The following is a 19,391-nucleotide window of genomic DNA, read 5'->3' on the forward strand; positions in this document are numbered from 1 at the left end:
CCCACCACAGCAGATTTATGGCTATTTCAGGGACAGGGAGAGGAATAGTTTGGTTTCAACACTAACACCTATGTAGGATAGATTTTGTGTTGTGAGAACAGGGTTTATTCATACACGACAAAAACATTCCTGTGCAATTTAGCAACTGAATTCCACACATTGATTAGTCATAGGCAATCAGATAGTTTAACCCCTCTGCTCTTTCAGATCTTCCATCTCCACAGCAAGGTCAATACTGCTGCTGGCCGTGACAGACATGCTTAGGCTGCCTACTTCAAACTTCAAAAACCACAAAACACTGTGACAGACACACTGCACACCATAATGAAACGAAGGGAAAGAAAATCATAAATATTTACAACTTGTGTGAAAGAAATGGCTGCCCAGTAACATTTCTTTTTATAAATTGGCAGCTGACAAATTAATCACGCTTGGACCTTGTCATCAAGTCCTTTTAGTTGCTATGGAGACCATGACTACTGTGTTTTTTCCCCCCTCTCTCCAAAGTGGCTTCAATCTCTGGCACCTTAATTAACTGTGGGGCACAGAAGTTGCCATGGTTGCATCAGATTCCATGTTGCTTTATTAATGACATTAGGCCTGGAGAAAAAGTTTCACTTGCCAAAGAATTGCAACCTGTTCACATGGACAACTGACAGAGCCATAGATCAGCACAAGTTGCATCTCTTCCAAGGTTAATTAATCCTAAACATTAAAGAAATGGCAGCTAAACAACAGCAAACAGTGATTTACTGAGGAATAAAGCACTCTCTTTTCAAGATCAGTAACTAAACATTCTTGACTCAAGGTAGTTTATTCTTGATGGTAAGAGGCATTCTCACTGATTTTCCTCTATGTTGCAGCAACAGTATTGAGAATAGTAACATGTTGTTCTACAAACCTAGCTATACGATAGCAGGAATCCATCCTGCATTAACAAATTAATTCGCTAACTAAAGCTGCACAATGTTTTCTATTTGTTTTTAAATGTTGATATTGAATCCCTTTGTTTTTTGTGCTTTAAGGGAATTCTTTGGAAGTGATCCTTTGCAAATTTTAACTGATGTCTCAAAAATTCTGAAAGCAAACCTGACAGGTGGTATCATAAAGCCTCTGCAAAATCTACTTTAATTTAACATCAATAATCATTACATTACATGATGTACACTACTGCCTGCAAAATGACATGAATGAAATTCATCCAAGTCCATTAAAATGCACCAAAAGCACATACATATAGAACAGCGACAGAGGGCATTTAATAACATGAGAAACATATTCTTTTATAAAGGCTTTCAATCCTTCTGTTCTATATAAGCTACATTTTTTCAAAGAAGATTTCCCATTGAGGGGTGGAGAAATGTACAAACCAACCTATTTGCGTTGACGTGCTGGGTTTTATTAAGAAACCAATCGTCCACCTATCAATAGGGCTGTAAGTTCTGTTCTTCTTTGTCAGACACGGTGATGAAGGGAGAGTTTGCAGAAAGAGCAGTTTGCCTTCACTAAACACCTATATCTAGCCTTCAGTGAAACTTTTCTCCCCCAAATTTTTGCATTTATTATTATGGTCTGTATATTTCTTTAACTCTTCTTTATGATCTTCAATATTAAATATTTAGCGACAAATTATTTGGCAAAAGTTAAAATAATGGACTTGGACTTGTGGCTCCCACTAATGTTAATACTTTAAAAAAAAATAACTTTGCAGCTCCTCTCAGTTAGAAACACGCAGTAGCTTTAAGCAGTGACATTTTAATTTTCAAAACGAGAGAAGAAGAGGTTACTTTCCGTGTTCCTGCACTCCCAGCGGGGAATCGCACTCGGAGAGCATTGTAGCCCTGTAAGTGCAGTTTCCCTGCTGAGAGTACAGGATCATGGAACTTGCCCTGTATTGAGGTCTCTGTTACTGAAGCCATTTTCAAGTTGCATAGGGGAAGACTAGCTGCACATGGAGTTAATGGAAGACCATCCTCTCCTCTCCAAAGTATCAACAGGTTTTGAAGAGGTTAAGATTTCAGAAAATAACTATTGTTTTGATTTCTTTTTGGGTTCAATAAAGACTCATTTCTGAAAGAGAATGTTGTTTAATCTAAAGTCTTGTTCAAGACTTTCTACAGCTTTTTACAGAACACACTATGCTGTGATGCATCTAGAAAGAAACTGAAAGTAAAACTCCTCTGGACTGCTTGTCTCTCACATGACCTCTGCTGGTCAGGCACAAGTAATCAAAAACACAGACAAATATGCTGTAAGGCATAAGTAATCAAACACAGACAAATATCATCACTATTTGCTGATATCATTACAACTATCAATTTCTTGTCTGTTTATGGATAGGAGTTTTATTATAAAATGTATTGTTCCTTCAATTGACCAATTATGCTGCAGATTTTATGTTGATTCAATGTAGTTTTTGTGCTACATTAAATCTGTAGCAACTGAAGGCAACCAGTCCGAGAGCAAATCAATTCAGTAGAAGTGACCTTGGGACCATCCAGCAGAAGGTACCCTCACACCATTTCAGCTTTGCCACAGCTGGAGCATAACATATGAGAAAAGGACAGGAAAAGACAAACTGTCCCATCTAGGCTGTCCCATCAGGAATGCAGCGCGAACCAGCGACCGCCATTTTAATAACCCGCCCACCTCATTCGCACTGGGTTAAAATCCGAGTCCAGTGATTTTCTTAGAATTATAGCAAAACTTGAGCACCCAAATGGTTTGGCTGAACTTAGATTCCAATTACTGTACACCTGTCGAAGCTGCCAGTTCACTAACATCTGGTACTGAGCAGTGTAAATGTAAAAGAAAATTAACAATCTCTACTCATTTAAGTGAAAGAGCTCCAGTAATACTCATTATGAAGCTTCCCACAGGGATGAGTGTTATTTACCTCACTTTTATATTAATGTTGGCCCTGAATGCAGTTAATAATGTTATTAATTCAGGTCTGCAGCTCTGGAGAAAAAAAAAGTTAGTTGCTGATGCTCTGAGGAATTTAGTTCATCTATTTGCAGTACTGGAATCTTCAACAAGAGGTAGATTTTACCCCGCCCCCCCCCCCCCCCAGACACAGGGCATCTGTCAACATTTATACGTTTAGAAAGGTAGAACCCCGCACAATACTGGTCTTGAATAATTATCTCTTGCCTTATACACAGCCATTTCAGAACTTAAAACCTTTTTTCAAAATCAGCACTTCTTTTCATGCTCTGTTTTACAATGATGATTTTGCAAACCCAAACAATATGGAATTAATGCCACTTTTCACAGATTAACATTTTATATTAAATCCACCTTGGCTCCGGTGTACAATGCAAATGGTCATTAATGTGTGTTTCAATTGTAAAGATGTCTCCTGCTCTCACTTGGGAAATATATTTAGAAAAAAACCAGAGCATAAAATGAGACCCCTGTCCAGACATATAAGCAATGAAGGAGTGTAATAAATAAATAATGTAACACACTCTTCATGCTGACATTTTCTGGAGCATGCATACTAAAATTTGTTTCTTAGTGAATAAGAATCTCAATTGACAAAAATACATTCCTTTCAGCATTTCTAAAATAATCCCACACACCAAGTTATTCACAACAAAAGCTCCATTTTGTGTGGCTGAACATAACTGGTGAGCTTCCTCTGCTCTAATCTGCGTCACAAATTGGAAGGATGAGGTCTATGACTAAGAACAAATATTGTAGGCATTTATTTTTTAATATGGTAGATTATTGAGTTCGTCAAGAGAGTGCTGGAGAATGGAACATATTCCCATTTTTGGCACCAGCGACAGAACCCAGTTCTCCCAAATCAGACTACTGGCATCGACATATCCACAGTAAAATTTCCTTTACTCTGCTCACAAAATGAGCCTCAAGTTTAACTTCAGAAGATCATTTTCATTTCCCACATCCTTAAGGAGATTGCCAGCTTAGTGAAATCTGTGTTGATAGTTGTCAGTTTGGGGTTCTGGGCCCATGCCTGTTATTAACTGTCCTAATTAATTTCAATTCGGACCTATACCTCTGGCAGAAATACGGGAAATTCAACAAACAAGGCTGGGTCCAAAAGATAAGAGGACAGTTGCATCACTCGGTTTCTTGCTAAATTTCAACTCGGAGAAAACCCCCAAATGCTGGTAGTCAGAAACAAAAACTTAGAATTCTGGAAACACACATCATCTTTGGAGAGAACAGACAAGTTAACGTTTTGGACATAACTTTTCATCAGAACTGGAAAAATAGAGAATGAACAACATTCAAAGAGGATCAGAACAAAGGGAAAGGGGAGGGCGGGCGAAAACTCACACACGTAAGAGAAAGAGAGGACACAAGGAAATAGTTTGGAATGTGCATCAAAGAAAAGCAGGAGATTGCGGGATGGGACAGAAGATATTTTAAGATTTTACAGAGATCATGATTACATCACCCATTTAGAGGAAGCTGTAAATACTTATAACTGTTGTAAAAATAATGGACATGCATGAATAGATCCTACATAAAAGAGACCATAAACAGAGGTGCAAAAAGGAAATACTGCAGATGCTGGAAATCTGAAATAAAAACAGAAAATGCTGGAGATACTCAGCAGGTCAGGCAACATCTGTGAAGAGAGAAACAGAGTTAACGTTTCAGGTCGAGACCTTTCGTCAGAACTGGAAAAAAGCAGGAAATGGAACAGATAAACAGAGGTAGTCGGTAAAGAATTGCTGGCATCAAAAGCACTGCGACTGGAGGGGAAAATGACAATTCAAAAGGGACAAGAGGACAATGCAAGAAAACCACTGTATTGTGATCTGTTACACACGCACACACAATCTAACAGGTAACTAAAGTGTGGGCAATTTTAAAGAAAAAAAGGGAGTGTGGCGGAGCCACCAGGGGGACTCTGATCTAATGTACATAATTATCTTTAACAAATTATTAGCTACAGAATGAATCTGTATCTTTGTTCATATCATTGCATGTACATAGCGCGGTCCCTTTAAGAATGAGACCAAACGCGATGACATCATCACGTTGATCACGTGATCCTCCAGCGGCGGGAAAACGTGATGACGTCAGGCTGGGGAGCCGCCCTAGCCAGTCCTCGTGGAGCCAGCAAAGAGTACAGACCTGTAATGTAGTTCTCCTGTGTTTTCGTTTTAAACTCTGTTGATTAGTATTAAACATCGTTTGTTTGATAGACTGACTCGACCTCAGTCCTTTAGTTAGGAATCTAGCCATTCTTACAGGAGTAAATTTACTGTGTATTCAAAAATTCCCTTTCTAAATCATTGGGGGAAGAACATCGGTTCTTAGGCATGCCCAGACGCAGTACCTTCTTCCATATCCTTTTGTTTCCACATGGGCTATTGGTTAGATCGTATTTTTCATCATGACCTGTAACTGTAAAAGTACGAGTGCACACTGGTCATGTGATTTTCAGGGTGAAAGTCACCCCAGCAGCAAGCCACGTGTTCATCAAACTCCTTTCATTTAATGAACCTTTCCAATTGCTTATTTTCCCTCCAGAGTCAGCTGTTGGCTTAGTGCATTGCAGACTCGCCTCAGAGTCAGAAGGTTATGGGTTCAAGTCCCACTGTCGGAGATGCCGTCTTTCAGATGAGACGTTAAACCGAGGTCCCATCTGCTCTCTCAGGTGGACGTAAAAGATCCCACGGCACTATTTCGAAGAAGAGCAGGGGAGTTATCCCCGGTGTCCTGGCCAATATTTATCCCTCAATCAACATAACAAAAACAGATTATCTAATTGCTGTTTGTGGGGGCTTGCTGTGCACAAATTGGCGTTTCCCACATTACAACGGTGACAACACTCCAAAAGTACTTCATTGGCTGTAAAGCACTATGAGACATCCAGTGGTCGTGAAAGGCGCTATGTAAATGCAAGTCTTTCTTTCTCTGTGCATTACTTCTGCTTTTCATTATTCTGCGCATACTTTTCCCTTCACTGTTTCTTTACTTCATCCATTAGTGAAAGTGGTTGTTAATCATGGCATAGATTTTCAACTTGAAAATGAAAATCGGGCAGTTTCTAGAACAGGCGGCCGATCAGCAATGCCAGTTTTATACCCAGGCAACAAATTGAAAATCTACCCCCATGTTCACAGAATCACAGAATCTACAGTGCAGATAGAGGCCATTTCGGCCCATCGAGCTTGCACCGACACATATCCCACCCTATCCCCGTAACCCCACGTATTTAATCCCCTAACACTAAGGGTCAATTTATCATAGCCAAATCAACCTAAACTGCACATGGTGTCTAAGGATGCAATTTTCCAGGGTGTCAGCGGATCAGTGGCAGGTCAGGTGGGAAAGGGTGTTTTTTTTTGACACCGGGTCAGGAGCCCGCTGTCAACCCGCCTTGCCCAATGTCGGGTCTGCCAGTGCTGAGCAGACCCGACAGGCAGCAGCGGGCGACCCAATTAAAATTATAATGTGCTTACCAGACCCTTTTTTACCTTACTTTTTAACTTTAACTTCATTGCCATGGGAACCATGCTGTTCCGTGACCATCTCTGTCAACCTGAGGCGGGAGTTCAGTGGCCATTGCCCCAGCTGATTACTTGACAGCTTCAAATATACAGTAAAAGCTCCCACCTGACAGAGATCACTTTTCTCAGCAACAAGCAGTTCCTCACTGCATTTCCACAACAGATTCAGGATGCTGCAAAAGTCTTTCCACAAGTCTTTATCCAGTCTCACCTCATTACCTCTCTCACCATTGACAGATTGCTTCCGTCTTCTGTACTTCACCTGCCATCTATTCCATCAGCATGGGTGTCATTTATACTGTCTCATCTTGGTCCTCAGAATCTGACCATAATGAGCCCCAACACCAGCAGCACCAACAACAACACCAACCTTCTCTGCAATCACCTGATGCTGTACAGGACAGAGGGCATCAGTACCCGAGCACATTGCTGCCCGGGAAGCCAGGGATGACTTCATCATGGCCAGATTTACTTAACTTTACGCTGTACACCCTGGCTGCCACATGATGCACCAGGTTGGCACCACCCCACACCAACACCATAAAACATCCCTACAATGTCCAAGCCATTCCTTTCACACTCATCACCATTGCAGGGGGCGGGGGGTGGTACCGTTATGCCTCATCATTCACTAAGCCACTTCCAAAGGTGCACACAAAGCTGTCCAAGAACCCAAAGTGTTGAAAATAAAGATTTCAATGTTTGACAGCACATTAATAGAAATTTTACATAAACATTGGATAAAAGACCCAAGTGGCTACCCTTGTGTGTTGTTAGTTGGTATGATTGCACTAGGATGAGGGTGCGTGTGAGGGGTGGATAGTGAGATGGGGATGTGATAATGTAGATGGAGGGGGATGGGTGCAGTTGCAAGGTAAGTTGGTGTGAGTAAGGATATGCAGGAGTAGGGTAGGGAAGGCAGAGTGCTGGGGATCTGATGAGAGGCACAGCAGGATGAGGTAGACTGTGGTTTTGTACTAACATTTTGTGATCTAATGAGAAACGTTTGCGCCACTGCAGCCAGGTCCTCCTGACCACATCCCTTCCTGTGCCCTGTGCCACCAGGCTGCGTTGGTCTCCTGGGGAGGTGTCTTCTGCCCATCGGAAGGGAAAAGGACCTCCCTATGTGGTCTGACTCCCTCCATAAGCATATGGAGGGAAACATAGTAGAACCTGGGTGCAGCCCTCTGCCGCTGCGCAGTGATTGTCAGTGTTTGCAGCACTTCAATGCTGTAGAACACTGACAGCACAAATGTCAAAAGAAAGTCGGCCATGGTTCCTTTAAGGAAACTGGCTGATGATGCAACAGGAATGACGTCACCAGACTCGCTTCCTCTAATTGGGCCGGGGATCACGCTGAGTGGGCTTAACAAGCCCTAGCAATGTAAATTAATTTTAGGCAGCGGGATGGAGCCAGCAGCGGGGCCGCAACCCGTCACCAACATCGCCCGCTCCGGACCCGCCGAGGTGAGCATTATTAAGTAACTTGTGCAAAAACTATTATAGTTTGGAATCTCACATTATATCCTTGAGCACAATCCCGGCAATGCAGACAGAATGTCACCAATAGCAACCTACAACAGATATGAAAAATGTAAAAGATCAGCATTGGAGTGTTTTAAAATCTACACAAAAATAATGAACCTACATAACATTCTTATAAATCGCAAACAACTTTATCACTAAATCTGTGCAACTGATCTTTCGGATCCCCACCTGCTGAAATATAATGGCCCGTAATTTCCGATCGCAGGCCTCCCGCGTGCGGAGGCCTGTGACCTGGAAAAACCTACGCTCTTACCTGAGGGCTCCCGGGACGCACACACTTCCGATCCTGAGCCTCTCCAAACTCCAAGTGCGCAGGACCCACGTATCCCAGAGGCGCAGGCAGTTCGTAGCGTCCCTGGGATCACGTGGGCCATGAGGAGCCAATCAAAGAAGGGAATCTCCCTTCATACACTTGACAGGAAGACCTGTCAAATATATGAATGGAGATCACCCCCAAAACATAGTAAAACTTTAAATAATTTTTTTTTAAATCACATTTTTAAAATGACAATAAATTAAATACTTTGAACAAAAATTTTAATTTTTGAAATCAATAATTAAAGTTATTTATGGGGCTAAAAATAAACTTACCTTTTTTAAATGATAAATCAGTGAAAAAAAATTGTTTTATTTTTATTTTTTTTTTACACTTTTTTTCAACTCTTATCTTGGTAAAAGCAGGCCTTACGCTTTTACCAGGCGTAAGAATTGTAAGGGTTTTCTGCGGGCGGAGGGTCTCCAAAAAGCGGAACTATCCGCCCACAGAGGCCCTTCTCCTGGGCAGCCGGACAGATCGGAAATGCCGGTTTTCAGCACATGCGCTGTGCATGCCTAAAACCTGCATTTCCGATGTCCCTACGGGTGGGTACACAGCGCATACCCACCCGTAGGGATCGGAATATGCAGGCCATAAATCTGGAAATTGCTGATAAAATAGTGGCATGTTAATGACCTCGCCATTATTAACGTGCAAATTGGTCAGCAAGTTCAGGGGATTTAAGAGATACGCCATGAGTTGCGAATCTCCAGAACCTGACGGTCGATTTACACTGCTCCGCCATTTGCTTCGCACAAACAGCACCTCGCCCTTAGTCTCCCCATTATTTTTAAGAACTTGCTGCATTTGCACATTAATTACCCATTAAACTCAGCTCGGAAAGTTAATTTGAGTAATTAATAGCGTAAGTACCCTTTTAATGGTGTGATGACTGCCAGTCAACAGCTCTGGCCCCGAATGTGAACAATTTAAACTGTTTCTTCAGGTAGCAAATTGATGTTGGAGATTTTAAAAATGTCAATTTAAATTTTTTTTCATACTTTTCCTTTCTGTTTCTTTTTCAGACTTTCAGAAGGCTTTCGATAAGGTCCCGCATAAGAGATTCGCTTGTAAAATTAAGGCACATGGGATTGGGGGCAAGGTATTGACTTGGACAGAGAACTGGTTGGCAGATAGAAAGCAAAGAGTTGGAATAAACGGGTCGTTTTCCGAGTGGCAAGCAGTGACTAGTGGGGTACCGCAAGGATCGGTCCTAGGACCCCAACTGTTCACAATATATATTAATGATCTGGACGAGGGAATTGGATGTAGTATCTCCAAATTTGCAGACGACACAAAGCTGGGTGGGAGGGTATGCTGTGAGGAGGATGTTGTGAAACTCCAGTACGATTTGGACAGGTTGGGTGATTGGGCAGAAACATGGCAAATGCAATATAATGTGGATAAATGTGAGGTTATCCACTTTGGTGGCAAAAACAGGAAGGCAGATTATTATTTGAATGGCAATAGATTGGGAGAAGGGGAAGTGCAAAGAGACCTGGGTGTTCTTGTGCACCAGTTGCTGAAGGTAAGCATGCAGGTGCAGCAGGCGGTTAAGAAGGCAAATGGTATGTTGGCCTTCGTAGCAAGAGGGTTCGAGTACAGGAACAAGGATGTCTTGCTGCAGTTGTACAGGGCCTTGGTGAGACCGCACCTTGAGTATTGTGTGCAGTTTTGGTCGCCTTATCTAAGGAAGGATGTTCTTGCCATGGAAGGAGTGCAGCGAAGATTCACCAGGCTAATACCTGGGATGGCAGGAATGACGTACGAGGAGAGATTGGGTCGATTGGGCTTGTACTCACTGGAGTTTAGAAGATTGAGAGGGGATCTCATCGAAACCTATAAAATTCTGTCAGGCCTGGACAGACTAGATGCAGGAAGGATGTTCCCGATGGCCGGGGAGTCCAGAACTAGGGGTCATAGTCTAAGGATAAGGGGTAAGCCATTTAGGACTGAAATGAGGAATTTCTTCACCCAGAGAGTGGTGAACCTGTGGAATTCTCTACCACAGAAGGCAGTGGAGGCCAATTCAAATATATTCAAGAAGGAGTTGGATATATTTCTTAAGGCTAAAGGGATCAAGGGATATGGGGAGAAGGCAGGAACGGGGTACTGAATTTGGATGATCAGCCATGATCTCATTGAATGGCGGAGCAGGCTCGAGGGGCCGAATGGCCTACTCCTGCTCCTATCTTCTATGTTTCTATGTTTTTTCTCTCAATACAATCTTTCTTCCCTTTGCTGTATTTCTTTTTCTGTACCTGCTTTGACTCTAATTCACCCATTCTAATTCACCCTCCCTCTCAATCTTTCCTCTTTTTTTTTCAATCCTTCACTCTCATGGGTTAAGGAGATACAGGGGTCGATTTTCAGTGTGCCGTGAGGCAGGCTTTTAGGCGTGCGGGGGGCTAAAATCCCGAATTCCGGGGTCCCAACACCATCCCACCCAAAACCCGCCTCCATGTAAGTTTCAAAGGAGGCGGGTACCCGCCCCGCACTGGGACCCTCCGACCCGAGGCGGGAAGGGATTAGTGCCAATCAACTGCCTGTTAACAGGTAGTTAACAGGCCGTTTTTAGCCTAATCCCTATTTTGAAGGTTGTCGTGTAGGATTCCTGACGGCTCCAAATCACGCCAGGTTAGAGTCGTCGGGCCGTCGGGTTGAAGGACTTGGAGGGGTCGAGATGTCGGTCTTCAGGTGAGTGATGGGTGCATGAGTGCAAAGGTAAGTGTGTTTGGTGTGTCTAAAGTGTGTAAAGAAGTTTAAATTACCTGTACTTACCTTTACAGGCTTCCTTCCTCTAGGCTTCGGGAGTCCATCATTCAGCCGGCACAGAAAGCAGAATGGCCGCGAGTTGTCAAAAGTGACAGCCTGCAGCTTTCAGTGCCGGCGAGATTTCTAACTGAGTCTGCGTAGAAGGACTCAGGTTAGAAGTCAGACTGTCAGTGTTTGACAGCTTCAAACAGCTGTGAAACACTGATATTTCATCTGTCAAGACCTCTTGACAGATGAAATTTCAGTCTGTGACTTCACCTGTTGCCAGGTGGCCCTTAATTGGCCTGCTGAGCCTGCTGGGCGGGCTCAACAAGGTCAATCAAGTGAAAATCGCATGGATTGGCCGCATCTCGATGGAGGCAGGACTACAACCTGAAAGTTGTAGTCCCGCCTCCTTCCCGACTTCAGAATGAAAATCCAGCCCACACTGTTGGTCCCGCCGTTCGTCGAGGTCCCAGATGCATTCTGTTGCCTTCGCCACACCGTTATCAGCTCGCACTTCCAGCAAAAGTTGGGGCAGAAAGCAATTTTGAGCTGAAGGGTGCAAGAAAAAGCCTAATGGCATATAATCAAGGTTTGTGGGAGCTGAAGTCACACATGAAGTACTGTATATACAATTCCTACCATTTGGGAAAAAAAGCAATTTAACAAACACTTCAACACTAATATAAAGCCAACACAAATACCATAAATATTCGTGGATGTCTAAAGTGGCAGGAGATACAGGATGTTCTCAGCCATTCCCAAATAACTATAAGGACATTTATGTAGGCAACAGCTAGAAAAAAATTCAGCCTCCGGAGAAAATCGAATCAATGACTTCAGTACATGTAATGTGCAAAAGACTAATTGCATCTCCTGCTGGAATATATGGGTATTATTATCCTGCCCAGCTATAATGCATGTTTGTCAAGATTTCTTCTCTCAAGGTTAAAAATAAATGTAGAAATTAACAAATTACAACAAAACTTAAAATGATATTTGAATAAAAAGTCAGGTCATTGCATTCATATTAACTTGTTAGAAAGTGGTTAGCTGTAGATTAAAGCAAAAATAGACACTGACGCACAATAGCTTTCAATCTTCAACATGCCACATATCACTTTCATTAATTCAAAATCAAACCACTTGTGAAGACAATTTTTTTTAAACAAAATTCCAGTCCAAAGGCGGCCTTGGAAAAGGATCACTGCAACTTTCAAGAGACTATTGATCAATAACCTGAATAAATCGGAAATACTGCAAACTTCTAAGGGTCCCTGACTTCTGTCGAAGAAGTCTCATTTCATTCACAACTCCAACCTGCTGCTTAGTTTGATGGTGGGCTACACCTATTGCATCTAGCACGCATTCATTGTGTCACACCTCAAAAAGCGTCACATCTCAGGGCAACACACATCCATAGGGCAAAAATAGTGATTCGCTCTAATAGCTTTTTGTCTGGAGCCGGGGGCTCAGGTTGGTAATGTCATCTCGGCTTGAGTGCGGTTGTCAAATTGTGCGTGTCTACATGCACAGTGCAAGAACGGAAGCACATGCAAATTGTTTTCACCTTGCTCCTGTGGCACTGCAACAGTTGAAGAAAGAAAGATAATTGCATCTTAAGCAAAGACAGTCTAATCTTCATTGTTTAATTTAATTCAGATGTTTTAAGCACTAAATTCTTACTTTTATGCATTATGGATACTGGATATTCAAATTTTTTAGTAAGAAAAATGATTTTTAATGATCAAGAATAGATTGTACTGAAAATCCACTGGCAGTATAACAAGTACAGGTTCAGGTCCAGGTGAGAGGCGAACAGCTCGGACAACTCAAAAGAAGGCATGCCATTTTATTCAAACATCTCACAATCTTGAGTTCAAAAAAAGCACTGCAGGGATCCAACTGGCTAGTTGAGATCATTTAAAATCATCTAACAGGATAAAGTGAATGTCATTTTATTTTCATTTTAGGATCTAACTGAATCCAGTGTAAATCCTATAGGTATCAGGTTTATTTTAATAAGCAGAATTTGTAGCATTTATATTGAAATACTTTGCTTGGAAAAACTATTATCCGACTATAGATTTCCTGGCCAATTTGATTTTAAACACTTCAAGGAGTTTTAATGAACCGTTGGTTTCTTTGGTACAAATACCGGTTCATTATCAGATATCACATGATTCAAATAAGAATCATTAGTTAGGCCAAATTATCCTTGTACTATTATTTGTATTACAGGTAGAAAGGCTAGATTTGTACAGTTTGCAGTTTTAAAATGCATACCCACATTGGACAAAGTAGAAATGTGTTTTACAGAACTAAAATATGGTATTTAGAAAAAGATTTGTCTACTTATTTAATATTTCTAACCATCCAATTACTGATGGCCAGTAATAAGGCAACATTTTAAAAAACTGAGCATGTGAACACAATGATATCATATGAAAATGTAAATTATGCAGTGAAGGTTGTCATAAAAATTGCTGCAAGGGTAACCCACCAATAATTCACAGCTAAAATTCTACAGCGGTTCCAGTGGGATTTATTTTAATTGGATTGTGCTTGACTAATGAAACAAAGTAATATATTGCAGGATCAAATCTAACTAGCAATTTTTGCTAAGTGTGTACAACCCACATTTCCATATTTTTAAACCATGGCTGACGCATGCTTGCACATGTTTCTCCTGATAAGGATTGTGCCAGTGTACTTACAGTAATGCTCAATGGTTTACCTTTTAGCCCTGAATGTTCAAAGTTTACTGCAATCAAGTGTGGATCAATTTGAAAAGGAGTGAACAGAAATAGGATTTTGGAATTCCTGTGCCACTTTCAACACGGCTTCCCCATATTATATCTGCAAAATTTAATTTCTGCAATAATCCTGATTAGCACTATAAAGAAGGGGGTGAATACAGAACCAAAAATAGTTCTTTCCGCTGGCTTTTTTGTCTGAGTAAACTGCGAGTTTTTGGGTTTGTAAAAATGGCAGTATGGAGTTTAAAGGGTTAGCTATTACCATGCTGTTTCTTTCAATAGAGGATGCCTGTCAATCACTAATTCTCCATTAAGCATGGAAATCACTCCCACAGACACATGAAAGTGTATCCAGTAAGCAGTCATTCCACACTGAAATGCATCTTCAGCTGGTGAAAGGACAATATGACACATACAATAAAGATTACAATTAGAGGCTAAATAAAGACTCATCAAGGCTAATATGAGACATTTCACTTAAATGCCAAGTTTTAAAATAGGAGTGAATATAAAGTGCAAAGACATAATAGTGACTGCTGCATCTGTATGAGATTCTAAAAGTCAATGGAGGTCAAATTCATCTTGGGTAGTAGAACACATCGGGCAATAATGAATCAGTCGCCTGTTTTACACTCTGACCTGTTTTCTTTTCCATTGGCTTCAAGATTAATTTAACCCTCAGTACACCAGAATAAGGAATTTGAAACTACATCACATTTCATGATTTTTTTTTACATTCTATTTTGATATACTTCCACTACTGCTCCCCCCTAAGTTATCTTTTCATTTTTGAAAATACAAAGTACTTTGCCTTTTAACACATTAGATACTGTGCTCCATTTCTGTAAACCGGTGGGCAGTCAATGGGATTGTGGGAATAGCGTAGAACAACCTATACTGTTTCCTTTGTAGTGGTATCCAGACAGGTCTAGCAAAGATGGTGGTAGAGTTGGTGTCCACAATAAGAATCTTTGGGCAATCTCTTCCACCAGCATTTCCAACCACATTCACCATTGACATTCCTCATGATGTGATTACCAGGTCTGGGAGCTGATTGTTTTAAGCTGAATAAAGCTTCCAACCACCACAGTGATGCAACCACCAACAATGCTTGGGATGCATGATGTCCTGTCCACACGCAAGATAGGTTCATCGGAAACGTACAGTTGCATACTGGCTCCTAAGTTTCAGGGAGCTGTAATCAATTGGGTGCAAGGACAACAGTTAGTCTTGCAAAAGGAAAACATCTGGGTAAATATTATCAGTGAATTAAGGTTTCTGCAGCATGGGAGGGCTGCAAAATCAAGCTGGTGCTGAATGGCACAGAATCGAAGACAGATTTATAATTAAACATTTCACATGGTGGAATAGTAGTTATTATCTGAGAGAGACATTTGTAAGATAAAAAAGGGAGTTATACAAATCTTGTTAGCCAAATGGAAAAAAGAGCTGGTTAGTAAGGAAATCAGCTTTTTAAACTGAAGGAATTGATATGGCATAGATCCAATTAAATTTACCTTATGCAAAGTTGTATTTTAACTTTTGATATAATCATGTAATGTAGAAATGTGTAAACAGTCACATAGTAGGGGTGAGACAAGAAACCTGAGAAAGTGGAAAGCAAGATGTTTACATCTTCACCCATGTCAATCAATAGAAGTGTTGCAAAATTACCCATTAGTCACTACTCTGCAGTTTAAGGATGTAAAGCTATACATGTGAACAAGACGTGATCAGGTCTGTGTAGCTTGCCATGTATGGACATTTTGATAAGGAACTTGTAGCTCACAAAAGGTATAAAAAGTAGCAGACTGTAATAAGATTTGGATTTGTAGGGTTTGATCATCCAGAATACTGAACTCAAAACTGTCATGCATTTGAGTCCCCAGCCCTCAGGTATGGTTGTACATGCTATAGTTTAAGTGTATGCCTAAGTACCATTACATGTACTGTATGCTTAATAAAGCTGTGAATGCTTGACCACAACAATTAAAGAACCTTAACAACAGAATTAAAGAACCTTATTGATTTTGAGGAATAGACAGAACATTTAATCATATATAAAAAACATCCTTTAACATTCATAAATTACTTGTTAAATGCAGTTATTGTCCATGTACAATTTTAAAAGTAATTTAATTTTAAAAAATTATTGTTATATTGGGTTAAGATTACAAAACAGACAGTGTATAAATTAGTGGCAAAATGTGAATGTACAAAATAGTTACTTAGTAGTTCACGAATGACTATAATACAACATATGAAAATGACCAGGAACAAACCTATTGGTCCACCCAGCCTGTCCCACACCATTGCACTTACTTGTGCATCATAATACATACTCTCCCACCAAACCCAAAGCCACAAAATCTCCTAGGAGAGGCAAAAAAAGATAGAAGCCCAGGCCAATTAGGCGGGGGTGGGGTGGGGTGGGGTGGGGGGGGTGGGGGCGGGAGATAAAAATGGAAAATTCCTCTCCGACCCCCTTAGGCAATCAAACCAGTCCAGGAGATCACATTGGTCCTGACTTACATTACAGGATACCTACCACTAATAGGTAATTTGTTAATAGATGCCCTATTAGTGGGAACACTTATATTCTGGAAAAACATATTCCTTTATATGAATTTTTAAGTATATTTTATAGCGTTTGTTTCAAGTTGAATAAAGATGTTGAGTTTGCCCAAGGCTGTTCTGATCAAGAGGTTTCCAGTTTAACAAGTTAACAGCCTATTAATAGATAATTACATCACAAATTAGTGTTATTGGAAATGTATGTTTTCTATTACATATAATTTTCCCATTACAGTAATAAATGTGAAATTAAGTCATTGAAATAATACAAAAAATGAGAAAAAGCAGTGACAATCATAATGAAAAAGCTATGCAAGTCATGTTGAATTCAGTAAGGAAATTATATAATTCAGATTAAAAAGCTTGTTATGTGGTTTTACCAATGCATTCATTTTTGTTACTATGTTACTTCACAATAGGATACCGAGATGAAATGGTGTGCTCTATTATTTTCTTGAAAAGGCTACACAGTAGTTGGAAAAGCAGGCCGAGCCAACAGTTTTGAAGTAACCTGCTTTCTTCAAAAGAGTCAGCAGTAGTTTAATGAACTATCATAGCTTCAGTGATTCATTTGTTTAGTACTATTGCCACCTTCTTCAGTTAAATTCTTTAGACTGCATATTGGTAACGTGGGAACAAGAAAATAGATACTGTCTTTTGCCACACAAAGGCCCCTGGCACCACTGACAAATCTGAACAGCAAGCAGTAAGGCACATGATTGCAATGACCAAACCCACCACACAAAAAACAGACAAGTAGTAGACATTGGCAAAGCAGAGTGGGAAATGTTGGTTGGAATTTTTCCAAATTATGGTTGTGCTGCAGAGAACGGAAGTGGGTGACAATGCCATTGTTAATCTTCATCCACAGTTATTAAAATACATCACTTCTTGCCCAATATCCATTCTGCCAATGCTTGCCTGTAATTGTTTGGTTGTCACTTGTTACCGAGGTGAACAATTAGCTTTAATGGTGTGGAGATGCCGGAGTTGGACTGGGGTGGACAAATGTAAGAAGTCACACAACACCAGGTTATAGCCCAACAGCTTTATTTGAAATCACAAGCTTTCGGAGCGCTGCTCCTTCTTCAGGTGAAGTGGAGAAATGCATAAAGACACAGCTTATATAGTCAGAGAATCATGTCAGATGTTTACAGGTAACCTTTCCAACTGCCATTTATCACACATCATAAATGGCAGTTGGAAAGGTTACCTGTAAACATCTGACATGATTCTCTGACTATATAAGCTGTGTCTTTATGCATTTCTCCACTTCACCTGAAGAAGGAGCAGCGCTCCGAAAGCTTGTGATTTCAAATAAAGCTGTTGGACTATAACCTGGTGTTGTGTGACTTCACAGAAATCACAGAAACCCCACAGTGCAGATAGAGGCCATTTCGGCCCATCGAGCCTGCACCGACACATATCCCACCCTATCCCCGTAACCCCACGTATATAATCCTCCTAACACTAAGGGTCAATTTATCATAGCCAATCAACCTAACCCGCACATCTTTGGACTGTGGGAGGAAACCGGAGCACCCGGAGGAAACCCACGCAAACACGGGGAGAATGTGCAAACTCCACACAGACAGTCGCCCGAGGCCGGATTCGAACCCGGGTCCCTGGCGCTGTGAGGCAACAGTGCTAACCGCTATGCCACCGTGCTAATTCTTACAATTAGCTTTAAAGCACAGAAATCCAATGTACTGATAAATCTTCATGTGTTCGTATTTGAAAAAAAACACAAAAGGATATCAGGAAATCACTTGTGAAGTTTTGCAAAAAAAATTTAAGTACAGAATAACCCTGATCAGATGAGTCTCAGAACAGGATATAAAACAAAGTGATTCTAATAGATTCATCTTCCATTACTCAGGTGGGTGAGGATCAAATGGGGCAGGCAGCATTTATGATGCAAAAAGGAAGGATATTAACCAAATCAGACCTCATCCAGTTTTGACTCCCCAGAGTTTTTCTGGGGCGATTTTGCTTTTTCATGTGAACAGGACACAGGGACAATTCCAAAGAATCACATTTTCAAAAGGAACGGAGCATTCAGTGAGGAAATACACCAATACTAAGAAGATGAATTAATTCTCATGGGCAGACAGAATCACAGTGATAATGCAAATGTTGAAGCTTTTTTGTATTCTTCAATGAATCACTACAGACATCACAAAAAATGATAAGTAAATAAAGAATAAAACATGCATTCTGATCCAAAGAAATCATTTTGATTCATTGTGCTCTCTTTTTATCCTTATACATCGACCTAGAAATTCAGTGGCCTGCGCCACCAGTTTGCGCCCAAAGAGGGCTTTTGCGCCAGTCTGCAAACTTCAGGCGAAATTCAGCGGTGCGCTAATGGCGGCGTTAGGCTGTAGCGCTGCGCCGCCACCGATGACGTCAGCGGTGTGTGCAGCGCCGCGTTTCTGCGAAGAACGCCATATTAAGTCGCGCCCGCCTCTTCAGCGCCGGCCGCAAACAGCGACCGGTACACAGGGCCTACCTGTGGCGGTAATTAAAGTGGAGGTGAGGCCGGCCGTTTTTTCGGTGGTCGCCTGCCCGCACCTCCTTCCCCGGCCTCCTCCACCTCCTCTCCCGCCCCCCCCCCAATGGCATTGCCGGCTGGTTTCCGGGAGCCCGGCACTTCTCCGTTGTGCCGGGCTCTTTTGCCGGCACTCGCGATCGGGGCTCTGGCTGCTGCAGGCACCTCCCCCTTAAGAGAGGGAGGAAGGCCTGCAGTACCGCAGCCTGCCGCTCCGCTGCGGGTGGCGCTGCGGCCACTAGCGCATCGATAATCAGTTTCAGCGCCCAAGCGGGGCGCCGAAACCCCTGTTTAGCGGCCGCCTTCCACTTGGTGCGCTGACACTGAATATCCCGCTTGCGCAAGTAGATCCGCGCGCAGCGGTAATTCCGGCGCCCAGGCGAGCTGGG

The 19,391-nt window shown here is 41.6% G+C and overlaps 1 protein-coding gene across 1 annotated transcript in view; it reads right to left on the reverse strand.

The window, feature by feature from the left end:
* The window catches only part of LOC147115698 (chloride channel protein 2-like), a 644,493-nt gene that overhangs the window by 489,254 nt on the left and 135,848 nt on the right, over positions 1–19,391 (reverse strand). The window lies entirely within an intron of this gene.

This window comes from Somniosus microcephalus, chromosome 6 (genome assembly GCF_052327205.1).
Source record: "Somniosus microcephalus isolate GS21.2 chromosome 6, FLI_Smic_1.0, whole genome shotgun sequence".
Classification (NCBI taxonomy): Eukaryota; Metazoa; Chordata; class Chondrichthyes; order Squaliformes; family Somniosidae; genus Somniosus; species Somniosus microcephalus.